The sequence below is a fragment of the Pseudonaja textilis genome, chromosome 11 (assembly GCF_049901715.1).
Source record: "Pseudonaja textilis isolate UNSWEBS1 chromosome 11, rPseTex1.2, whole genome shotgun sequence".
Lineage (NCBI taxonomy): Eukaryota > Metazoa > Chordata > Lepidosauria > Squamata > Elapidae > Pseudonaja > Pseudonaja textilis.
This window is the reverse complement of record NC_142000.1, coordinates 6,138,704-6,163,866: the sequence shown is the minus strand read 5'-3', so window position 1 is coordinate 6,163,866 and position 25,163 is coordinate 6,138,704. Positions and strand designations below refer to the sequence as shown.

The following is a 25,163-nucleotide window of genomic DNA, read 5'->3' as shown; positions in this document are numbered from 1 at the left end:
CAGTTCTGGCTAGAGATTGTCTAAGCTATGTCCTTCACCAATAGTTCAGAGAAAGTCCAACTTTCAAAGAGGCTTTAAGGAAGTTGGGTTGTATCTCCTGTTCCAACAACAAAGGAAAATGGGTGACATTTCCAAATCTACTGAAAAATGAAGATATTTGTAGCTGTACCGAAAGAAGAGCAAAGTTAAAAAGTCATCATAACCAAAGTTACAATTAAATGTCTTGGAGAGATCTCATGCTTCTTTGAATTGGATGAAAGAGAAACTCTCATGGTAGAGTGGAAGTCTTTGATGAAGAAGTAGCCAAGACAGAGACAGGTGTATGTGTTTGTCATCTGCTGTGTGTGTGTGTCAGGATGTGCAGTTTCTAAATTTGATGCCTAAATAACAATAAAGAAACTTACTTTGATTGTTTAGGTTGCTTCTCCCTTCCAGTTTTTCCTATACCTCTCTGTGATTCCTCACATTTAGTCTTTGGTGTTGTATGGTTAGAAGTCTGAGCAGTTTGGTTAGTTCAGCAAACTGTAGAGTTGTGGTCCACTGGCAGCCTGCGAAGCTGGCAGCATAGTCGGACAGTGGGGAGGAACATGGGCCACTCCTGGAGTCTAGGGAGGGCTCAGATGAGGGTCCTGCATCCGATACAGAGATAGGGCCAGGGCCACCTGAGAGTTATGTGCTGAATCTGAAGCCTCCAGAATCTGACATCAGTGGGGCAGAGGAACAGGGGGACCCTGTTACCAGTGTGTGCTTGCACATAGCTGCCAGAAGGCAAGAACAGTTAAGACAAAAGGGGAACTTGGGAGTAAGGCTTGGAGATGATTGGTCCCTCCCATAAGACATAAAGGAGGAGCAAAGGGAGAAGAGCCTTTGCAGGAAGCAACTTTGTTTGTTCTGGTCGGTTTAAAATCTGAAGCTCCGTGTTGACTTTGTGCACTGTTTGGTCTTGTACAGCTAATTGGCAATGTAGTCATTGGCAGCATTTCAAGGGAGATAAAGGTAGGTGCTTATCAGCCTCATCCCGAAAGACTGCGGCAGACTTCTGTTGGACTATTCTCAAACTGTTGAAATAAAAGCAAGGTTTGGGGAACTAAGCGTGTGATTGTTACTGTCTCAGAAAGCCATGGTCAGAACATATAGTTCAGTTAATCACAGTTAGTATGCTGTGTAAACAGAGGCAAACTAACAGCTCCCACGGTGCCTTTAGTTTTGGAAATACAACCATCAAAGATTGTATAAGGACAATTAAAACTTATGGGTTGTAGTATCCAATCTGGAACAGTCCCTGGGACGAGAAGTTTAGTTTCCTGAGCTTTCAGATCTGTGCTGAATCCCATATTTGGGGAAACTTCTGCAACATTATCCTGGGACACATATACCTTGGTACTCAACTGCTTTGAAACTCATTGAATTTAGAAACTATAAATTAAGTACGTCAACAGCCTTAGAGAGAATTTGTATAAGATGTTTTACAGGTGGCATTTACCCCCAACGATAATTGCCAAGATGTTTAAAGATAAGTCGGGGAAGTGCTGGAAATGTCAGAAGTTAGCAGGATCATAATACCATCTGTGGTGGACATGCACAGAAGCTAAAAAGTATTGGACTAGAATACATATATGGCTGGAGAAAATGATAAAACAACCTATAGATTTAAAACCAGAGACATTTTTATTGGGAATTTTGCCTGACGGTTATAACAAAGAGTTAACCTATTTGATTATCAATGTATTAACAGCAGCTAAGATTGTATTTGCACAAAACTGGAAAAATGAGACAATTCTGATGGATGAGGAAATAAATTCAGAAAATAATGGAATGTGCAGAAATGAGTAGATTGACAATGGCAATTAAAGAACAAGAGAAAAAAGATTATTATAAAATTTGGAATTTATTTTATGGATGGCTAGATAGAAGAGTAAGAAATTGAAATATGTAAGTACAGTATAATATCTATTACTGATAACCAATGAGTTAGACAGAGTAAGAAAATAAATGTGAAATATATTATTGAAAGTCAATAAATATAATGTTAAAGCTAATATAATAAGTGATATATGTGATATAAAATACTGATTAGAATGATCATAAACATATATAAGTAAAATATATATGATAATGTTATTATGTGCACAAAGAAATGTGTACCCAACTGACACATTGATGAACAGAAAGGTTTTATTTGTTTGTTTTGTTGTTGTTAGAAAAATAAAAATTTTACTTTAAAAAAAAAAGAGAGAAACGCATCGAATTTGGTACTCAATGAATTTTGCCGCAAGAATTTTGTCCCAGTATTCGTCATTTGTTTGATATTCGATGCACAAGCTAAAATTTGTTGCTATTTGCTGCCTTATGAATCACTACATTATTTTTTAAGGAAAACATTTGTTTGGTACTCATAGTTTTTGGTACTCATTGTGCCTCCTGGAACCAATTAACGATGAGTACTGAGATACCACTGTATTTGGGTTGTGTTTAACGTAGAGCGCACACTTTTGAATCAAGAGTTTTAAACAACCATACATTTTAGGGAACAAATTCTTCGTGTACTTAAGAAGAAAATAAAGCCTTTATGCTAAAAGAAAACTATGCATAAAAGTGATCTGTGTTTACCTCCATTTTCTTCTGTTCCTCCCAGAATGGAATGTAGATTGGGGGCAAATCTCATGGACTACACCTTGTTTGGGTTTTGCATAATTCTTCATTTCACTGCATGGTAACTTCCCCATTTGTCCTCTCCTGTTTTTTAAAGTTAAAAAAGCCTTACAATTTTTAATGTCAAATCATACAAGACGTGTATGCAATGGGAGATGAATGTGTGATCTGTGTGCGCTTTATGTGTGCCTCTCTCTTTGTGTACAAATGCAAGATATTTAACTTTGCGTGAGGCAGTACAGGTTGGAGTTTTAAAATGCAAAGATGGTTGATCCTTAGCGTGTGTCTTTTCATGGGTATGTTTGTGCCCGAAGAATAACTGTGATTCAAATCTTTACAGAGTTAGCTTAAGTTAGGAAAAATTTTTTAATGTTCTTAAACATCTTTAGAAACCTAGAAAATAGATACCTATTTATTTAAAATTCTTTCTTCTTACCCAGTGGGTAAGAATTCTTTCTCAGCCTCTTCTTACTCATCCCTTAGTTCCATGCATGCATAATGTACCCACACAAATTAGAATGGAAAATTATGACACCCACACATATACACCCACCTGGCATGGATATTTAAATGGGCAGTGCAGTGGCTGAGCGGTTAAGACATTGGACTTGTGGGATGGAAAGCGCCAGGTGATGGTATGAGTTCCCGTTCCTTGCTCCAGGTCTTGCCAGCCTAGTGGCTCGAAAGCATGCCAATGCAAGTAGATAAATAGATACTACTTCAGTGGGAAGGTAACAGTGCTTCCTGACATTGTGCTGGCCACATGACCACTGAAAATGTCTTCGCACAGTGCTGTCTCTATGGTCTTGAAATGGAGATGAGTACTGCCCCCTGGAGTAGGCAATGACTAGTAGAGTAAAATCCATCTCTCTCTCTCTCTCTCTCTTTATATATATATATATTTACAGCCGGTTCTCCCTGTGTCAGCATTCCCAAAGAACACATGATTAAAATTCGGGAGCATGGGAACTGGCATATATTTTTATATCCCAGATTAATGTGATTGCCAGTTGGCTCTTCCCACAAGCAAAGGCAACAGGGGAAGTTGGATTCACTTAAGATTCACATAATTCATTTAATTGTAGTGATTCACTTAAAGACTGTGGCAAAAAAGGTTATCAAACTGGACACAACTCACTTAACCACTTACTTAGCAACAGAAATTCTGGTCCCCAGGACTAGCTGTAACAGAAATACGAACCAAAATGCATCCCATAACCAAGTGAAAATGATGTGATTCAGACATATTTTGGATAAGGAAATAAATATACAGCCACAGATCACAAAAAAGCCTCACATAGAGATGCATAATTATTCTCAATTTCAAACTGGGACCCAATCCAACATACTCATCACTCAGGGGGAGCAGTGGGGAGGGAACAAGCCGATTTTGCTCATTGGTCTGTTTTTAAATGCTGATTTATTAAAACCTTGTTTCAGGGAAGGAATTTCTACAAACTTCTGCCAATGGTGGAAAAGTGGAACGAAGGCTTAAAACGGAGGTCCTAAAAGGGAAGATCTGTTTCCTAGGTGAGTAACTTGGACTAATAATAATATTTCTTGGGTATGCTGGAATTCCAAAATGCTACCTGTGAAATGTTTTACGAGAACCACCCTCAATTTGGTGGCATTCGAATGTATGATTTTCAGCAAAAGGAAAAAAAAATATAAAAATATCTCATATTTGAAGTATCGTTGACCTTACTGGGGAAAAACATTACAGAACATCATGTAAATTATCTTGTTCTATAACCTTTCGTTTCCTCATTTTGGAAATTCCCCCACATGAAGGACTTGGGGAAACAGCTGCATTTATTCATTATTTGATTCGAACTCTGTGTTAAGTTAGTTCAGTTCAGAAGTTTAACTGAACGTTCCCTAAATGAACAGGATGGTTTATCTTCTAGGTTCTTGTTTTTGGATCTACTGGACAATTATTTACTTAAACACCTTGCTAACACAGAGCCTCTTATTCACAGAACTTATTTTTCTGAGGAATAACTAGCAGCCATTAACTTACTCTATCCACTCTGAAATCTCTGTGGTTTACGAGAAAAGACAGTTGATGGTTTTGCTTTTAGACATTTTCTCTCGGATTGGATGATACAATATGTGAGAAGCTAGATATCTAGGTAGATTCTCAATCATCCACGTCTTGGTTGTCCCAAAGATCCTTTTTCAAGAAGCAACTGGACTTTCTGCTTTTTTTCTTCCTTTGAAGATATTTCGCTTCTCATCCAAGAAGCTGAAACAGAGCTGAAGAAGCTTCTTGGATGAGAAGCGAAATGTCTTCAAAGGGGAAAAAAACAGAAAGTTTCTTGAAAAAGCACATTTGGGGTAGTATATGAGAAGTTAGGGAGTCTACAGGGAAATGGGGGGAAAGAGGGGAGAAAGTTTCATATGTTCTGAATTCTTTTTACCCCGCAGTGTTTTACCAGAGGAATCCTCTATGTTCTCTGAGCTTGGTAGTTTTCTTGCAGACGTTTCATTACCAACCTAGGTAACATTGTCAGTGCACTGGTGGTATTACCTGGGTTCAGAGGTGGTATTCAGCCGGTTCTGACCAGTTCTGGAGAATCGGTAGCGGAAATTTTGGGTAGTTTGGAGAACCGGCAAATCCCACCTCTGACTGGCCCCGCCAACCCCATCTCTTCTCTGCCTCCCGTTGAGTCCCAGCTGATTGGCTAGGTTTTCTTTGGTTGCTCTGCACAGGAGAATGGAGCTGGAAAGCAGGTTAGTGGGCTGGGGAGGGAATGGGGATTTTGCAGTATCCTTCCCCTGCGATGCCCATCAAGCCAGACCACGCCTATCAAGCCACACCCACAGAACTGGCAGGAAAAAAATTTTTGAATCCCACCACTGCACTGGGTTGGTAATGAAGCATCTGGAAGAAAGCCACCCAGCTCAGAGAGCACCAAGGACCCCTCATTTCAACCCTGAGCTACAAATATTCTCCTTAGCATTTTATCCACATTCTTTTCCCCTTCAGAAAAAGGTTTGGAAGCAGATTTCCTTTCGTTAAATTGACTTTAAAGACTAGTGGGGAAAAATGAAAGTTTTGGCTTGGAAGCATATGGGAAGAGTGTTTATTCCCTGCCCTTAGGGACTGGGGTTCTAGAGGTTCTAGTGATAGAACCGATGACTCATGAAATATAAGTAATTCAAAGGTAGCAATTCGTTGCTTCTCCTGGAGTCATGAAACGACAAAGAGGCATTGCCTGAATGCAAAAGTAGGAATCTCAAATTACTGCTTGTTTTCCACTCCCCTTAAGCTTTATTTTTAATTATTCTCTTTCCCTAAATATTTACAGTAGAAGCCTGTTAGGCCTTTGGTTAAAAAAACAAATCTAAAATAAATACCACCCCTCTCCAAATCTTCAAATTGGTTGTTTAACCTGCTGGCTTTGTATTTTCATTTTTCCCGAAGGCCGGGTCAAGCAGAAGTGCTTTCAGTTTATCTAGCAATACATGCTATTCAGTTAATTGCTTTTCTTCTGGGTTTTTTTTTTTTTTTTGTATTGAGTTGCCTTTCCTCCTCATCCCTTAATTGCTTCGATCTGAATTTTGTATTCTTGTCATTCAAATTGATCTAGCAATTAAAGGTGGCTGAGAAAGATATTGACATACAACCATTAATAGGTGAACTGTGGTTTTAAGTGAGAAATCTATGGGAAGGAAGATCCTGTGTTGTGTAACATGGTTTGTAGCAATAGGCTAGCATTCATTTGGCTAAGGCACAAAACTAAGGTCTCTGCAAGAACAAACCTAAAATTTATCTCCCTTGGTTGATTCTTTTAGGAGACCCTTGTGTAATACCTGCTACTTCCAAGAAGTTCTTAAGTAATACCTATTAATTCCAAGAAGTCTCTTATGATTCTTGATGAATACATCTTTTCTTTTTATGTACACTGACAGCATGTGCAGCAAGACAAATTCCTTGTGTGTCCAATCACATTTGGCCAATAAAGAATTCATTCATTCATTCATTCTTAAGTAATACTCACAACTACCCATTCCCTATGTAATAGCCAGTGCTTCCAAGAAGTCCTTAAGTAGTACACACAACTTCCAAGAAGTCCCTAAATGCTACACTCTTCTTCCAAGAACTTCCTATAGTTTAAATTGAGCCTAAAAACAGAGCATGAAACAATAAAGAAGTATCAAATTAAACTGAAATATAAAAAAATACAATGCAATAGTGCATAGGAAAGCTAGGCAGCTTTAGAAGATGAAGGACTCCCAAAGAGATAGCTACTTCAAAATAGAAATAACAGATCATGTATCCCCTACTAACATTTTTCAACTCTGACAATTTTAATATGTGTGAATTTCAGCTACCAGAATTCTCCACCTAATATGTGGGCTGAGGAATTCTGGGACTTGAAATCCAAATATCTTAAAATAGCCAAAATTGGGAAATGCTGAGTTAGACTCTTAAAACCCATATATAGATAGATAGATAGATAGATAGATAGATAGATAGATAGATAGATAGATAGATAGATAGATAGACAAATAGATAGATAGATAGATAGATAGATAGATAATAGATAGATAGATAGATAGATAGATAGATAGATAGACAAACAGACAGACAGATAGATAGATAGATAGATAGAGGAGAGAAAGAGAGAGACAGAGAGAAGGAGGGAAGGAGGGAGGGAGGGGGAGAGAGGGGGGAGAAGAAAGGGAGAGAGAGAGAGAGAGAGTTTTTAATCTAGTACAAGTTAGCAAAATATAACATAAAATCCTGAGAAACCTGTCCATAATTAATCTTCAAAGGGATATTGTCTTTGAATGTATCTTGGATTAATCCTCTGAGACTAATTGTCACAAAGCTGTATTTAAATACAGTGTAAATACATTAAAAGAAAGATATTTGCCTCTCATTTTCAAATGGGAAGCTTGGAGGCAAATTCACGCTGAATTAAGGGTTCGGAGGCTTGCTCTTTTTTACTCTAATGATAACTTGATCATCAAGAGCTATAGGAAGGTTGACCACAGGAAAAGAATTTTGAATTAGCACAACTGGGGTTGTGGATTTAATTTGTAAGCATCTTTGTCATCTATGTGTTAGAGCAGAGGTCTCCAAACTTGGCAACTTTAAGACTTGTGGACTTCAACAATTCCACAAGTCTTAAAGTTGCCAAGTTTGCGCCCTGTGTGTGTGTGTGTGTGTGTGTGTGTGTGAGATAGAGATAGAGAGAGAGAGAGAGAGAGAGAGAGAGAGAGAGAGAGAGAGAGAGAGAGAGAGAGAAGAATGTAAACCAATACACAAAGAAGCCATACTTCTCTTCCACTTTGTGTGAGGTTTTGATTGTTCAAAAATGTTTTCAACCCACTTCCTCAGGTCAGGAAATCATATAGTGGGGAAAAAAGGGGACTCAAAACAAGGAAACAGAACAATCACAATCACAATCACATTTTGTGAAGACTGTTCAAGTGGGTTGTGTTATTATATAACAGGAACCATCTAGTGTGTAATCAACAGTCGGGTTTTCAAATAATTCAGTCAAGAAGTGATTGTAAGGCGGTCTTGATAGCTGAATGTTCAGTTCTCTCCAGCAGAATTGTGTGTAAGTTAACCTTGACTTAAAACTGATCAAAGTTACAACGGACCCCACAAAAGGTATCTTTCATCCAGTGGTGGGATTCAAATTGTTTTACTACCAGTTCTGTGGGCGTGGCAGGGAAAGGATGTGAGGCAAATTAGTGGCACCAGGTTTCTTGTTGATGGACCCTCGAAGTGAAATTGCATTGCAACAGGATCATATTCACTGGCCAAAGTTTCTTGATCTAGTGATTCATTTCAGATTTCTTGGTAGGAAAGATTTGCAGGAGTCCATGGTGGTGAGATTAAAATGATTCCAACAACAGGGAAGCCTCAACAGAATGGGAAGAAGTTGAAAAAAAGGTTTAGAGATTCTTCTTCTAACAGTTGCTTTTTATTAAAAGAGGAGCTTGTTTGGGGTCCTTGGTTTTTTCTAAGTGTATCTGAGGCCTTCCTCTACAAAATAAAAATAAAAACAAAAAATCCTGCTTATCCATAGTTTTTTTTTTTAAGGCAAGCAAACGATCAGGCATTATATCAATTGTTGCTTAGCCTAATGTGGACCAAGCCTGATTAGTTTTCTGCTTCCTGGATGTGAATTTGCAAAAAACCCCAGGATTTTTCTGAAGGTATTAACAGGACCTTCAGCCAACTCCAAAGAATCAGATGGATGTTGAAAGAACGGAAGAGTCAAGCATTCATAAAGGCTACAGTTTCCATGCCAACCTTTCTTCCCGTGGGATAACTTGAGAGAGACAAATGCCATGAAATTAAAACCAAGCACGTTTTCCATGAGGTGTGATGTGTGTGTGTGTGTGTGTGTGTGGAGAGAGAGAGAGAGAGAAGGGGATAGAGAGAGACAGAGAGAGAGAGACAGAAAGAAAGAAAGAAAGAAAGAAAGAAAGAAAGAAAGAAAGAAAGAAAGAAAGAAAGAAAGAAAGAGGGAGGGAGGGAGGGAGGGAAAGAGAGAGACAGAGACAGAGAGAAAGAAAGAGAGAAAGAGAGAAAAAAGTCAGAGGCAGTGAGAGAAAGAAAGAAAGAGACAGAGAGAGACAGAGAGAAAGAGAGAGAAACAAAGAGAGAGAGAGAGAAAAGAGAAAGACAGAGAGAAAGAAAGAGAGAAAGAAAGTGAGACAAAGAAAGAAAGAAAGGAAGAAAGAGAGAGAGAGAGAGTAGTCCCTCAAGGCACAGGTTGATTTGATCAAATGCTTCCATTTGCATATTAACATTTAATATTTGAGTTTCCGCAGTGTCTGTTTTTATACCTTGCACATACAGTACTTCTTTCTTCAGAACAGGGAGAGGCTTCTTCTTCCTTTTCCCCCCCAAACTCCAGTCAATCAAACCATTTGTTTTAATATCCTCTCCATGCTTGACCTGGTCTCTTAATCTCTGAAGGCCCTTCTAATATTGGCTTCATCTGAATGGGTGCAAAGGTTGCATGTTTTTATAGAATCTTTTGTGCACGATTGTTAAAGATTAAATGAGCAGGTGGCCCCGGATTTTTCCATATGCTGTAGACCTTTGTCCCTTCAAGGCATTTTTAAAGATAGTCCTCAATGTACGACCGCAATTGGGACGAGAATGTTGGTTGCTAAGCAAGGTGGTTGTAAACAGAACTGCCCTCATTTTATGATTTCTTTTTAACGGTTACTAAGCAAATTGCTGTGGTTGTTAAGTAAATATTATTGTCAAGCAAAATCTGGCCCCATCGACTTTTCTTATCTGAACCCAGCCGGGAAAGTTGCGAATGGTGATCACATAAACCCTAACAGAGTTGGAAAATTCTTGATGGAAATTCTTGGTCATCCAGGCCATGGTTGTCCCAAAGGTGGTTCTTCAAGAGGCAAACTGGACTTTCTGGTTTTTCTTTAGAAATAATAGAAATAGATTCACAGAGTTGGAAGGGACCTTGTAGGTCATCTAGTTCAACCCCCTGCCCAAGCAGGAGACCCTACACCATTTCTGACATATGGCAGTCCAATCTCCCCTTGAAATCTTCCAGTGATGAAGCTCCCACAATTTCCGAAGGCAACTTCTGTTCCATGGGTTGATTGTTCTCACTGTCAGAAAAATTCTCCTTATTTCCATGTTGCATCTCTCCTTGTTCAGTTTCCATCCATTGCTCCTTGTCTGGCCTTCAGGTGCCATGGAGAATAGTTTGACCCCTTCCTCCTCTCTGTGGCAGCCCCTCAAATATTGGAAGGCTGCTATCCTGTCTCTTCTGGCCCTTCCCTTCACTAGACTAGCCATGCCCAGTTCCTGCAACCATTCATTGTATAAGCCCAGTTCCTGCAACCGTCAAAAATATATGTGGTTGCCAAGCACCCACATCTTAATCATGTGGCCATCAGAGATGGTATTCAGCAGGTTCTGACCAGTTCTGGAGAACCAGAAGCAGAAATTTTGAGTACTTCGAAGAACTGCCCAATCTCACCTCTGACTGGCTCACCTGCATCTCTTCTCTGCCTCCCATCGAGTCCCAGCTGATCGGCTGGGTCTTCGTTGGTTGCCCTGCATAGGAGAATGGAGCTGGAAAGCAGGTTAGTGGGGTGGGGAGGGAATGGGATTTTGCAGTATCCTTCCCCTGTCACACCCACTAAGCCATGCCAGGCCCACCAAGCCATACCCACAGAACCAGTAGTAAAAAAAATTGAATCCTACCACTGGTGACCATGGTTTGCTGAGATGGTGGTAACTCCAAGAGCACTTTCTTTAGTGCTGATGTAATGTTGAACAGTCACTTAATTAATAGTTGTTAAGTCAAGGACCACCTGTATTTTCTCAGGGAAGAAAGTAAACTTGCAGAGAAGGGAATTCATTGATCTCATACTCCTGTCATGCTGGCTGCTTAGTGTTGTAAGTCTCTTCAGTCAGTCAGATTTTTGGCTGTATTTTACACAGACATTCCTCCTAATGGGCAAACCTTTTAAGTGGTTCCCCCAGATCATCTTGGTGTCTTTTCATTATCTGATTGATTGATTGATTTGAACCTTTTTTTTTTCTAAATTGCTTTTGAGCTAAAATATTCTGTGTGCTGGGGTAAAAATAACATAACTCTCAGAGATTGATTTTATAGAAGACAAAGCACAAAAGCACAGCATGAAAGTTAAAAAGATGGAGAGAGAGAGAGAGAGAGAGAGAGAGAAGGGGGAAAAAGTTGAGGCATCAGCCAGAAGATGCAGGATTTTTATAAAATCAGAATAGCTTAAAGCATCCCGATAAAGTTGCAACAAGGAATTAATGACGGTTGGTGTCTTTCTGCTTTGAATATTTTTAAAACTTCTGCATATCTGTGAGCTTGGCAAACATGTAGATAATTTGAATTCACTTCCAGCAGGCTTGGCATTCATTTGTTAGAGTTCACTGTTACTGGAAATGAGGATAATAAATTAAACAAACAAGCAATGCCAATATTCTACAAAGATAGTCATGATTTTGATGGTCCAGTGGAGAGTTTAAATAAACCAACTAGGTAAACTATCTGATGTTAATTTCCTTCGGTTCTTGTGAGAGCTAGTTTGGCGTACTGGATAAGAATTAAACTTAGAGGGTGAGATATATGTCCTTACTGAGCCATAGGCATCTCTTCCTAGCTTGCTGATGGCAAAAAGAAAAATAAAAATAAATAGTGAGTCACACACAGTACAGTATGGTATGCAAGTATGTAGAGGCAGAATCTGTGTGGCAACATTGCAACCCATGCTTTAATACTTAAAATCCCCTGCCTCTTTATAGACAGGATATTCATGATTAGTGTCTCTGAATCAGTTGTACCAAATGTGCCTTTTGCAGCAAGAACGTTAATAAGGCCTCTCTTAAAGAAAAGGGAGGAGGAGGAGTTGAAGGAAGAGTTGAAGTTGAAGGAGGGGGAGGGGGAGGAGAAGAAGGAGGAGGGGAGGGGAGGGGGGAGGAGGAGGGGGAGGGGAGGGGAGGAGGGGAGGAGGAGGGAGAAGAAGAAGAAGAAGAAGAAGAAGAAGAAGAAGAAGAAGAAGAAGAAGAGGAGGAGGAGGAGGAGGAGGAGGAGGAGGAGGAGGAGGAAGAAGAAGAAGAAGAAGAAGAAGAAGAAGAAGAAGAAGAAGAAGAAGAAGGAGGAGGAGGGGGAGGGGGGAGGAACAAGAAGAAGAAGAAGAAGAAGAAGAAGAAGAAGAAGAAGAGGAGGAGGGGAGGGGGAGGAAGAAGAAGAAGAAGAAGAAGAAGAAGAAGAAGAAGAAGAAGAAGAAGAAGAAGAAGAAGAAGAAGAAGAAAGAAGAAGAAGAAGAAGAGAGGGGGGGGGGGGGGGAGGAACAAGAAGAAGAAGAAGAAGAAGAAGAGGAGGAGGAGGAGGAGGAGGGAGGGGGAGGAGGAACAAGAAGAAGAAGAAGAAGAAGAAGAAGAAGAAGAAGAAGAAGAAGAAGAAGAGGAGGAGGAGGAGGAGGAGGAGGAGGAGGAGGAGGAGGAGGAGGAGGAGGAGGAGGAACAAGAAGAAGAAGAAGAAGAAGAAGAAGAAGAAGAAGAAGAAGAAGAAGAAGAAGAAGAAGAAGAAGAAGAAGAAGAAGAGAGGAGGAGGAGGAGAGGAGGAGGAGGAGGAGGAGGAGGAGGAGGGGGAGGGGAGAAGAAGAAGAAGAAGAAGAAGAAGAAGAAGAAGAAGAAGAAGAAGAAGAAGAGGAGGAGGAGGAGGAGGAGGAGGAGGAGGAGGAGGAGGAGGAGGAGGAGGAGGAGGAGGAGGAGGAGGAGGGAGAGAGGAACAAGAAGAAGAAGAAGAAGAAGAAGAAGAAGAAGAAGAAGAAGAAGAAGAGAGAGGAGGAGGAGGAGGAGGAGGAGGAGGAGGAGGAGGAGGAGGAGGAGACTGATTTTAGATATTTATTCAGTATGTGTACAAGCTGAATGTTATGAAAAAGAAGGAAAATAATTGCTGAATTTGTTTTGGTTCACAAAAGATATCAGGAGGACAGAAGAACAAATGATAGAAACATTACTAAATATTCGAGAAAGAAAAACAGAAGACAGACACCTGCTGCAAAGATTATATTTTAATTTGTGCTGCTAATAATAATATTCGAACAGATCAGGAAACAGCACAGTCCTACCAGTCACAGAAAAATATTCTAAGAACATAAGCATAGAAACTAAGAAATCTTTAGGGCTATGGAATTTGGTACCTAAATCTTTTTGCAACTCAACGGTCTCAGGCATTTCCATTGTTTAATAATTATAGGATTTCTTGCTACCGGTTAATTCTGTTCCAGTTTAATTCCAGTTCTGTAAAAAAAAAAAAATTCTGCTGGTGGCATTTATGTAAAAGCAGAAACTTTATATTATTTGGAATACTTTTTCTGCTTTAGAATTCAAAACAGGGCAATTCTATAATAACAAAAGCTGTGCAAAGAAACGATAAAGAGCATGAAAATAATTACTATCTGCATTAATTACAAATCTTTTTATCATGGAACAGTGGATGAGCAAGTGAGGGAGATAAGAAATATTTTAAGAAAAATCTGCTGTTCCTAAGAACCATCTGTCTTTTACGCCAATATTTTATAATTATGATTTCCCCCCACCCTTTTTGATAAAGGAGAGATTAGCTTGGTGAGCTTGTATTGGCTTTAAATTTGAGCATAATTTTGCATTTATTTCTCAATCTGTAGAGATCAGACACTTTGTTAGCAAGCTTTACAATATATTTTAAGAGATCTAGACCAAATAGTCTCTAATTTCAGTATGCATTTGGAAAGCGTCGCAGGTAAGGCAGCCCAGAAAATTGTCATGTGTGTTTCTTTGAGCTTAGTAGAAAATAAGAAGATTGAATTACATAACAAATACTTTTCAGATGTTTTATTTCCTTTCCGGATGCTTTTTCAGGCACTCTAGAAGGCTTTTGAAGTGGGAATGCAGTCTGTTTTCAGAAAAGTCTTAGCTGCAAAATGTAGCAGTTCTTCATACTGGGCGCTTAAATAAAGGACAACAAACTTTTCATTTTAAAAAAGGAGTCTCTTTCATTATGCCAAATTAAATAGCAAATGCACAAATGTGGATAATGCAATGGACAATGATAAATAAAATCAAATATAAAATAGCAAAGCTTGAAAAATTATACCTTAAACAAAACACAGGCATCTCCACACGTCCAAAAGTATTTAACCAGTCTCTCTCTCTCTTTCTCTCTCTCTCTCTCTCTCTCTCTCTCTCTCTCACACACACACACACACACACACACGCACGCACACACACACACACAAACACACAAACACTTCTCCCCTGGTTTGCTTGTTTTTAAATCCAAATATTGTCCACAATACATATTGCAATGATTGTAAGTATGAGGATTGGACTTTTTCAGTGCTGTAACTTTGAACAATTGTTAAACAAATGGTTGTAAGTCAAGGTCTACCTGTAGCTCCCAGAGGATATAATAATTCTTTATACAGAGTTCTATAAATTAGAATATCCATGAGATTGGATAACAGAATAGCAGAGTTGGAAGGGAACTTGGAGGTCTTCTAGTCCAACCTCCTACTTAGGCAGGAAGCCCTATACCATTTCAGACAAATGGTTGCCCAATCTCTTTTGAAAAACTTCCAGAGTGAATGCGCCAACACTGGAAGTTTTTAAGAAGAGATTTGAGATTTCAGTGAAGTATTTGATTGGGTTGAGCAGTAAACAGATGCTTGGTCAGGATAACAGATAAAGATAATAGATACTCAGAGTTGGAAGGGACCTTGTAGGTCATCTAGTCCAACCCCCTGCCCAAGCGGGAGACTCTATACCATTTCTGACAGATGGGAGTCCAATCTCTTCTTGAAAGTCTCAAGTGATGGCACTCCCACAATCTCTGAGGACAAACTGTTCCATTGGTTGATTGTTTCCACTGTCAGAAAGTTGCTCCTCATTTTCATGTTAAATCTCTCCTTGTTCAGTTTCCATCTACTCGGGGTAGCTGAGATAATGACAGAAGGACTACAAAGACCATGATGGCTCTGGGACCACAAATAGAATTGATATCCTCCCCTCCCAAAACCAAAGTAATAGCATCCCAAAGTGGGGGTAAAAATCTCACACTAACTGTGCACAGGAAATATTCTCACTCCTTTAGATTCCATTCCTGAACCTTGAAAGTTAAAGTATTATCTTAAACCATCATTTCACAATTCTGGTTTCTTTCCAGAGAGTTATTGTTCAATAGCCCTTGGTTCCCAGAGCTCATATTTTGTCTTTGTATCGTATGGGTTTATTAATATTCTGTTGCACCCTAAATCAGTATTTCTCCACCTTGGTGGTTTGAAGTTTTGTGGACTTCAACTCTCAGAATTCCCCAGCCAGTCTGCTGGTTGGGGAATTCTGGGAGTTGAATTCTACACATATATTTATTCAATGGTTTGTTTGTTTGTTTATCCATCCATCCATCCATCGATTTGATTTTTTTTCTAGCTGCCCATCTCAACAAATGCCAAGATTGAGAAACATTGCTCTGGATATTTCTTTATGGCTGAGCTATGGAATTTATTGTTTTTTTTTATATCCTCAGGAAGAAAATGACAGAAATAATGATTCTGTCTTATTTCACTTGTCCTAACCAACTGATGTTTTCTCCTATAAAACACAGCAGTGGGATGAATCCCAACCATGTGAATTCAAGCTTTAACTTGTGAATTGCTCGAAGTTGATTTCATTGAAACCTTATTTAAATAGTCTTTGAGTTAGGTGATGTACAGAAAAGAGCTCTTAGTGTTAATGGGATCTGATGTTTATATTTTTAAGTGCAACCCACTGCTGATTGACAAGAACAATTTAAATAAAGGTTCCAGAATCACATTCCCTATTTCTCTCTCTCTCTCTCTTCTTTTCCTTTCCTTTCCTTTCCTTTCCTTTCCTTTCCTTTCCTTTCCTTTCCTTTCCTTTCTTTTCTTCTTTTCTTTTCTTTTCTTTTTTTTTTCTTTTCTTCTGGAATTAAGTAAATTGACCGGCAATTTGCCTGCACAATGATCTCATGAAAGCCAGCAAAACTAATTCAGAATGAGGACTAAATGTTTGTTCTGGAAGAGATTTATTTGCTCTCAGCAACACTGTCACATTGCCATATCCTTTTGGCGACGTGAAAGAGCGTTATTTCCAAAAAACAATCCAATTTAGAGAAAGTTAATGAATGCCAATACAGCATTGGGCATCTGGTTGCATTGACATACTTCAAAAAAAAAAAAAAACAGGTGCAAAAAAGGTAAACATTGAGTGAGGGATTTATGGGACACCTCATAAGGAAACGTTCACTTATATGGTTAAAAAAATGTTGATTTATTGAACATTCATCTTGGTCTTGGTTCATTTTTTGTCTCTATCATTTCTGATTTTTTTTTTTTTTTGCAAATTAGATAGTTCATATCAGAATCAGAATAGAGCTGGAATGGACCTTGGAACAGTGGTGGGATTCAATTTTTTTTTTACTACCGGTTGTGGGAGTGTGGCTTGGTGGTCATGGCAGGGAAAAGTTATACTGCAAAATCCCCATTCCCTCCCCAACCCCCTCACCTGCTTTCCAGCTCTGTTCTCCTGTGCAGGGCAACCAAAGGAGACCCAGCCGATCAGCTGGGACTCAATGGGAGGCAGAGAAGAGATGGGGTTGGTGGGGCCAGTCAGAGGTGGGATTTGCCGGTTCTCAGAACTACTCAAAAAATTTCCACTACCGGCTCTCCAGAACTGGTCAGAACCTGCTGAACACCACCTCTGCCTTGGAGGTCTTTGAATCCAGCCCCCTGCTGAAGCAGGCAATCCCATACCATTTCAGACAAGTGACTATCCCGTCTCTTCTTTGAATCCTCCAGTGATGGAGCGTCCATGATTTCCAAAGACAAGCGGTTCCATTGGTTAATTGTCCTCACTGTTAGGAAGTTTCTCCTTAATCCCAGGATGCTTCTGTCCTTGATTGGTTTTCATCCATTCTGTCCATTTGATTCCATCCAAATCAATTCCCAATTAAACTGTGTAGGGTTAAAAGATATGCACAGGTAGTCCTCGAATTGATATCTTCCCCTCCCCAAACCAAAGTAATAGCATACCAAAAGGGCGGGGGAATCTCACACTAACCATACACAGGAAATATTCTCATTCCTTTAGATTCCATCCCCGAATCTTGAAAGTTAATTGAGCCCCAAAGTTCTGTTGCTAAGTGAAACATTTGCTACTTTCAAGCAGGATACTCTACTCCAGACAAATGGCTATCCAATCGCTTCTTTAAAAACTCCAGTGTTGGAGCAGCCACAACTTCTAGAGGCAAGTTGTTCCAATGATTCATTGTTCTCATTTTTCAGGAAATTTCTCCTTCGTTCTAGATTGGATCTCTCTTCGATAAGTTTCCATTTGTTGCTTCTTGTCCTGCCCTCGGGTGCTTTGGAAAATAGGTTGACCTCCTCTTCTTCTAAGCTTTTAATAACCAAATTCGCTCCACAAGAAGTCATTAGTCAGGCTGTTGAAGGCCCAACGTTTTTAATCTGGAAGTAAAATGAACAATACCAAAGATAAGAGTCCAATCTTACAAAACACATTGTTCAGTTGATGCACTGTGGCCCAAGTCACGTGTTGTGAGCTGCTCAGAGTCACTTACAATGGGCAGCCATAAATAAATATCACTCTGTTGAATCTGATTCCTTTTTCTTGCTAGCCAACTTTACATTCTGCTTGCACAAAGCTTCATTATGAACACACAACCTGTTGCCTGAAAGCGGAAATGAAGCAGCTGATTGAAAGTGTGTGTTATAAATATTAAACCTGGCTGCCTTCTAAAATTAGAAAGCGCATTCATGCTTCTAACTAGGAAAGAAATGGCTTTCTCTTTGCACTCCCCTTTCTTTAGTCCCTCCAACCTTGTCTTGCAGTATTCAGAACAGGGTTTATCCCTTTACCTCTTCCTCCTCGTGTGGATGTGTTCTTGAGATGAGAAGAAGGCTTTTGCATGGAGCAGGTGCCTCCATCTGTGGCAAGAACGTCCAAACTTGCCAGGGGGTTGGTGAATTAAAGATTACAAGGTGTTGACAACCTGATCTGATACAGTCGTGGGAATGGAATGAACTGTGCATCGTGCCCAATGGGAATTTACTCTTTTGAATTTAGTGTTTGCAAAGAAAGAAAACTTATTGTCAAAGAATGAAGATGAGGCCAAAGGCAGTCATTTGATTTAAAACTCTATGAGGATTTTTTAATTCAAGCCCCAAGTACAAATTTTAAGAAAACTCTGTGTCTCTTCAGGTTTCTGGATCATTATTAAAACAATTCTTTTTTCTATGTTTTTACAGTGTTGAGCACCTACAACTTCTGAAGGCAAGTCATTCCACTGATTAATTGTTCTCACTTTTTCTCCTTAGAAGATCTAGTTTTGATCTCTCCTTGATTAGTTTCCATCCATTGTTTCTTGTCCTGCCCTCAGATGATAATTCTTCCCCTCTGTTCCATAACATTATATTAAAATTCACATCCACTTGAATTCCAGCTCAGAGCTCTAAATCCATTTCATTATCCAAAGTTTATGGGCCTTTGCATCCAAAATTCACATTCTAGTAATTCATTCCGTTGAACAAATTAACAAAAGTATGATTTTATCTCTAGAGCATTTATGGCATTATGCATTAAAATGATAAAGTACTAAAGTCAAAAACATTCAATGGTGAAGACAATAAAGCATATGATAGCAAGTATACCAAGAGCTTTTTAAAAAAGAGATTAAAATAATGACAAGCATTGTGCATACTATTTTATGAACTTAATTTCAGCATGGAAAAATTCTCCTTTGGCATTTGGCTGCAGATCAGACAAAATGATTTAAAGCCAGCACTGTTCTTTTCTTTTGGCTGAGGTCAACAAGAAAGTGATTTTTATAAAGAACAGACCAGTGAGTTGTATTCTGCAAATGAGGTGTTGGCATTCAAGGGCTGCCCCAAAGAAGAGGGAGTCAAGCTATTCTCCAAAGCACCTGAGGGCAGGATAAGAAGCAATAGGTGGAAACAAATCAAGGAGAGGAGCAACCTGGAAATAAGGAGAAATTTTCTGACAATTAGAACAATTAATCAGTGGAACAACTTGCCTCTAGAAGTTGTGAATGCTCCAACACTGGCAGTTTTTAAAAAGATGTTGGATAACCATTTGTCTGAAGTGGTGTAGGGCTTTCTGCCTGGCAGGGGGTTGGACTATAAGACCTCCAAGGTCCCTTCCAACTCTGTTATTCTATTCTATTCTATTCTATTCTAATTTCTATTCTATTTTAATTTCTATTCTATTCTATTCTAATTCCTATTCTATTCTAATTCCTATTCTATTCTATTTTAATTTCTATTCTAATATCTATTCTATTCTATTCTAATTTCTACTCTAATTTCTATTCTATTCTATTCTATTATATTCTATTCTATTCTATTCTATCCCTACTCCTACCCCCGGATTCTGTGACAATAAAACAATGAAACAACTATTTGTTGCAATATACAAGAGGCCGTCACAGAGTCAACCTATTTTCTGAAGCACCCAAGATCAGGACAAGAAGCAATGGATGGAAACTCATCAAGGAGAAACCTAACCTAGAAATATGGAGAAATTTTCTGAGAGTGAGAACAATTATTCAGTGGAACAGCTTGCCTCCAGAAGTTGTGGGTGCTCTACTACTGGAGGTTTTTAAGGAGATTGGACAACCGTTTGTCTGGAATGAGATAGAGTCTCCTGCTTGAGCATGGGATTGGACTAGAAGACCTCCAAGATCCCTTCCAATCCCATGATTCTATGTCCTACATATGTTCTAGAGCAAGGGTCTTCAAACTTGGCAAGTTTAAGACTTGTGGAATTCCTGAGCTAACATGACTGGAGGAGGAATTCTGGGAGTTGAAGTCCACAAGTCTTCAAGCTGTCAAGTTTGAAGACCCCTGTTCTAGAGCCACATATGATGAGTTTCAAGGTTTTTATTCAGGTAGGGTTGAAAAGATCCAAGATTTGCATTCTAATTACTTTATTCAATCTAATTTGCATCCATAGTATTTTAGAAGGTCAGAATATCAATATTGTTATTTCCTTCTTTGGAATGTGTGTGATGGTAGAAATATACCTTCCAGCTCGAAGCCTATCAGTTGGATAGAATTAGTGGGAATATCTTCTGATTAAATATAAACATCAAATATCTTCTGATTAAATTAGAGAATTGGACTATGGCAAAGAACCTCATAGAAGAAGAACAAGCAAACTTTCATCCTGGTTATTCCAGGATGAATAGACCAAGTGTTTGATCTTATATAATTCAATAGAAAAGGGTGTTAAACAGCCAAAGCAGAAATTTTATGCTGCTTTTATTGATTTTTCAAGATTCTTTTTCTTTTTCTCTATGTAGTCATATTTGGGATAAATGTTCAGTTTCATCAATTTATGCCTACTAATATTCCTAAAGGTTTTATATTCAAATACCACATTACATTTTCAGCAGCAGCCAATATTTTATATTATATTTCCCCCCACAAATGGAGTTAAGCAAAGATACAGTTTGCCCACTTTTTTAATTTAACTTTTTTATAAAAAAAAATTAATGATGTGGTCACAAGCCTCAATGAGGTTTTTTATCCCCTGAAAATATTTTCAATAATAAATTCATCTTTTTTATGTATACAGATGACATGGTCAAAAGAAATAGCATTTGGCTATTGTTCCAATTGATCAAGTCACTTACTGTCTTTGTATGATTTTTTTACAGAATTAAAAGCTATAGGAAAACAGAAAATAGCAAATAAAAAAAGATTATAAGAAAAAACAGAGAAATTAACAAAGAAAAGAATCAGTTTGCTCTTCCTTAATTAGAAGCAGATTTTCCACTCTATCAAATAGGGTTAAGATCTGGAATATATGTTCTTCTGAAGAGATTTGAACAAATTAATCAAGAAGATAGATAGATAGATAGATAGATAGATAGATAGATAGATAGATGATAGATAGATAGAGATAGAGATACACACACACACACACACACACACACACACACACACGAAATACACACACACACACGTGATTTTTTTCAATTTCCCCTTTTTTCAAATTAGAATCAACAAAAGCATTTAATTAAACTAGTAGCAATAGCACTTAGACTTATATATTGCTTCATGGTGCTTTTACAGCCCTCTCTAGGTGGTTTACATATTGCCTCCAAACAATCTGAGTCCTCATTTTACCCACCTGGGAAGGATGGAAGGCTGAGTCAACCTTGAGCCGGTCAGGATCGAACTGCTGGCAGTTGGCAGAATTAGCCTGCAATACTGCCTTCTAACCATCATGAGTAGATGGATGGATAGATAGAAGGAACGGCAATAGCACTAGCACTTACACTTATATACCGCTTTGCAGTGCTTTTCACTGAGTCAATCTTGAGCCTGGTGAGGTTCGAACTGCAAAATTGCAGGCAGCCAGCAATTCAGCAGAAGTAGTCTGCAGTACTGCATTCTAACCATTGCGCCACCACGGCTCTTATGTAATCTGTTAAGTGAATTTGGTTCCCCATTGACTTTGCTTGTCAGAACGTCATAAAAGGGGATTACATGACACCAGAATACTGCAGCCGTCATAAATAGGAGTCAGTTGGCAAGCGTCTGAATTTTATTCACATGACTGTAGGGACGCTGTAGCAGTCATAAGTGTGAGAAATGGTCATAAGTCACTTTTTTCAGTGCCGTTGTAACTTTGAATGGTAACTAAATATACTGTTATAAGTTGAGGACTCTCTGTACTCAATTTTCATAAGCTATTCCCTCTGTATAGTGCATTACTTTCATGAATATATACATTTTGATGAAACATTTTCCCCAATACATATTTTTTTTAAAAAAAATACCAGCAAACTATTTTACAAAATGAAGAAGTATAAATTTGAAATTCCTGATACATGAATGTAGGTGCTGTAATTTATTCATGGATTGGTTCAAAAATAAGAAATTAGAAGAATCATTGCAAATGAATGAATTTCGTCCCATTTCTAAGAATAGAAGTGTTTGTAGAAGCTTTGTCCATGTCTGGAATATTGCATAATTTTTCATCACAGACAGGAGAGAATCTGTACCTGATATTTTATATTAAGACATCACACAGAAGAAATGTGTTGTTTATCGTCACAAAAAGTTTTTTTAAATTTTATAATGCAATTTTATCGAACTTACTAGGGTATAAAATACAAATGAAATTAAAAATAGTGAGAAGTATAAACTAAAGAAAGTTAAGGGTTAGGGTTAGGGTCAGTGCTGTAGAATGGAATGGAATGGAATGGAATGGAATGGAATGGAATAGAATGGAATAGAATAGAATAGAATAGAATAGAATAGAATAGAATAGAATAGAATAGAATAGAATAGAATAGGGGATGGGATGGTGTAGGGTAGGGTAGGATAGAGCAGAAAATAATAAGAATAGAATAGAGTAGGGTAAGGTAAGGTAAGGTAAAGGTAGAGTAAAACAGAAAAGAATAATGAATAGAATAGAATAGAATAGAATAGAATAGAATAGAATAGAATAGAATAGAATAGAATAGAATAGAATAGAATAGAATATACTTTATTGGCTAAGTGTGACTGGACACACAAGGAATTTTTCTCTGGTGCATAAGCTCTCAGTATACATACAAATAACAAAGTAATATAATCATAAGATACCCATAGGTGAAAGTAGTAGAAAAGTTGAGAAGAATAATAGTGGCACAGCCCTACTACATGAGTAAATATCCTTATAGACATAAGACATTCCTGGAGGAATTCATTGTTCAGTAAAGTGATGGCATGAGGGGAAAAAACTGTGTCCAGTTGTTTGGCGTGCAATGCCCTACAGCATCATCCCGAGCGGAGGAGTTGAAACAATTTATGTCTGGGATGTGAGGGGTCTGTAGATAAATTCTCAGCTCTGTTTCTGACTCATGCAGTATAGAAGGCAGGCTGTTTGCAATTGGTTGACCTCTTCTTCTTTGTGGCAGTTCCTGGGATATTGGAAGACTGTTCAACAACAGGATAACAATCCATAATTCAACCAGCATCCTATATTTTGGGAAGAAGGGGTTAGTTTTCCAGGGATTTCTTTCCATACAAAATGGAGCTGGAAGGAGAAGAAATAACAATGAAGCATTTTCTGACATTAATTACACCCCACCTCCCCCGGTATTTTCTATATTGTAGTTGTTAGTTTAATTCGAAATTTCTCATATTGTTGTTCATTGTGTTTTTACAATAAATTGGAAAAAGCCACCTGTTTTGGAAGTCCTCACCAGATGACAACCCAGGCAGACTAAGTCCTTGAAGGGCCTCCATGCAGAATTGGTGAATTTGACTTAGTGGGACACAAAGATGTCAACAATCGATTATTTTTTCTGATTCCCTTTTTCTTTTTTCTGCAAACCCAAGAGTTCTTTGATAGCGTGCTTCCTTTTAAAAGTTCCTGGCATGACGCTAAAAGCTTTTGATCAATATCATACTCCATACCAAAAAGAACTTGTGTTGACCTCCCCCAACCAACTGAACTATTTAGCAGTTGAATGTTATCTATAAATCACTGGGAAAAGACGGTTGCAGAGATGTAGAAATGCTTAACAATAGTTAGCAAGTCAGTTTTGAGTTTGAGCTTGCGAAAGATTGTCTATTTGTCTAGAAATAAAACTAATACAACTACATAACACAGAAATATATTTAAAAAAATTAAAGAATTTGAAGCATGCAGAGATTTTTTTCCTCTGCTTTAAAAATTCTTTAATTTTGAGTATATTTCTGTATTATGTAGTTGTACTAATTTGATTTGTATAATGTGATCTTCAATAACATTGTTGAAAAAAATTAGTGCCTTTTCACCATCTCCTTTCTCTCCAGAGCCTCAGAAACTGTGACTTTGCTTTTTATAAGAACCAACCAGAGTGAGAAATTTAGAACCACAAGAAGTTGGACAATCTGGAAGATAAGTCCGAAAATCAGCTAGAATCTAAAAGCACAACTTGATAAAAACAAAAACAAATAAACACAAAGCTGGCATATACATATACATAACGATATATGTGCTTCTTGAGCAAAATATATAAATAAATAAAAATAAAATCAAATGTCCCCGTCTTGATTTTTGGACTCTCTGCCTCAGGGGTGCTTTCACCTTAGAGTAAGGTCTAGTTTAATGAAAAGAGACTAGGGGTGACATGATAGCAGTGTTCCAATATCTAAAGGGTTGCCACAAGGAAGAGGGGGCCAACTTATTCTGTAAAACAGCTGAAGGCAGGGCAAGAAGCACTGGATGGAGACTAATCAAGGAGAGAACCAACCTAGAAATAGGGAGAAATTTCCTGACAGTGAGAACAATTATCAGTGGAATGGCTTCCCTTCAGAAGTTATGGGTGCTCCATCACTGGAGGTCGTTAAGAAGAGATTGGACAGCCATTTTTTCTGGAAAGGCATAGAGTTTCCTGCTTGAGCTAGAAGGTTGAACTAGAAGGCCTCCAAGGTCTCTTCCAACTCTGTTGTTTGTTGTTATCCCCAAGAGGCTGACGAGTTGTAATTCTTTATAACTCTTATAATTCTTTAAAACTCTGCAGTCCTTGGTGCTCCTTGAGTTTGGTTGTTTTCTTGCAGACATTTCATTATCCAACGAAGTGACATCATCAGTGCTAGAAGGTGGCAGGGTTGGCTCTCCATTTATATGCAGTGGTTTTTGGGCGTAGTTTCTTGATTAGGCTATTGTTTACCGTTTGATTATTTTTCAGAGTATGTAGTTCCTTAAGCGGGGTATTGTTTTATAACTCCAGTATAAGGAATCCATAAAGCACTCTGTTTTAATTGCATTCATATTCTATACATAAAAATGAAACCAAAATGTTTTGTCTGGCTCTGGTTTTGCCCAACTCCTTCCCACGGCCTCCCCTGCTGTTCTGTGGAACATGTTCTCCCCGCAAGAGGAAAGCAGCACACACCTTGATGGACTCCAGCTGGGAGTTGTTCATGAGCATCCTTCAGAAGAT

At 38.4% G+C, this 25,163-nt stretch overlaps 1 protein-coding gene across 2 annotated transcripts in view; it reads left to right on the top strand.

Annotated features, from left to right (window-relative positions):
• SMPD3 (sphingomyelin phosphodiesterase 3) overlaps window positions 1-25,163 on the top strand; it is a 210,996-nt gene that overhangs the window by 52,204 nt on the left and 133,629 nt on the right. For both annotated transcript variants that reach the window (XM_087940516.1, XM_087940517.1), the window contains one exon: window positions 4,093-4,182. The gene's annotated coding sequence lies outside the window, so the exon portion shown is untranslated. Of the gene's footprint in view, window positions 1-4,092; window positions 4,183-25,163 lie in introns of those variants that run through there.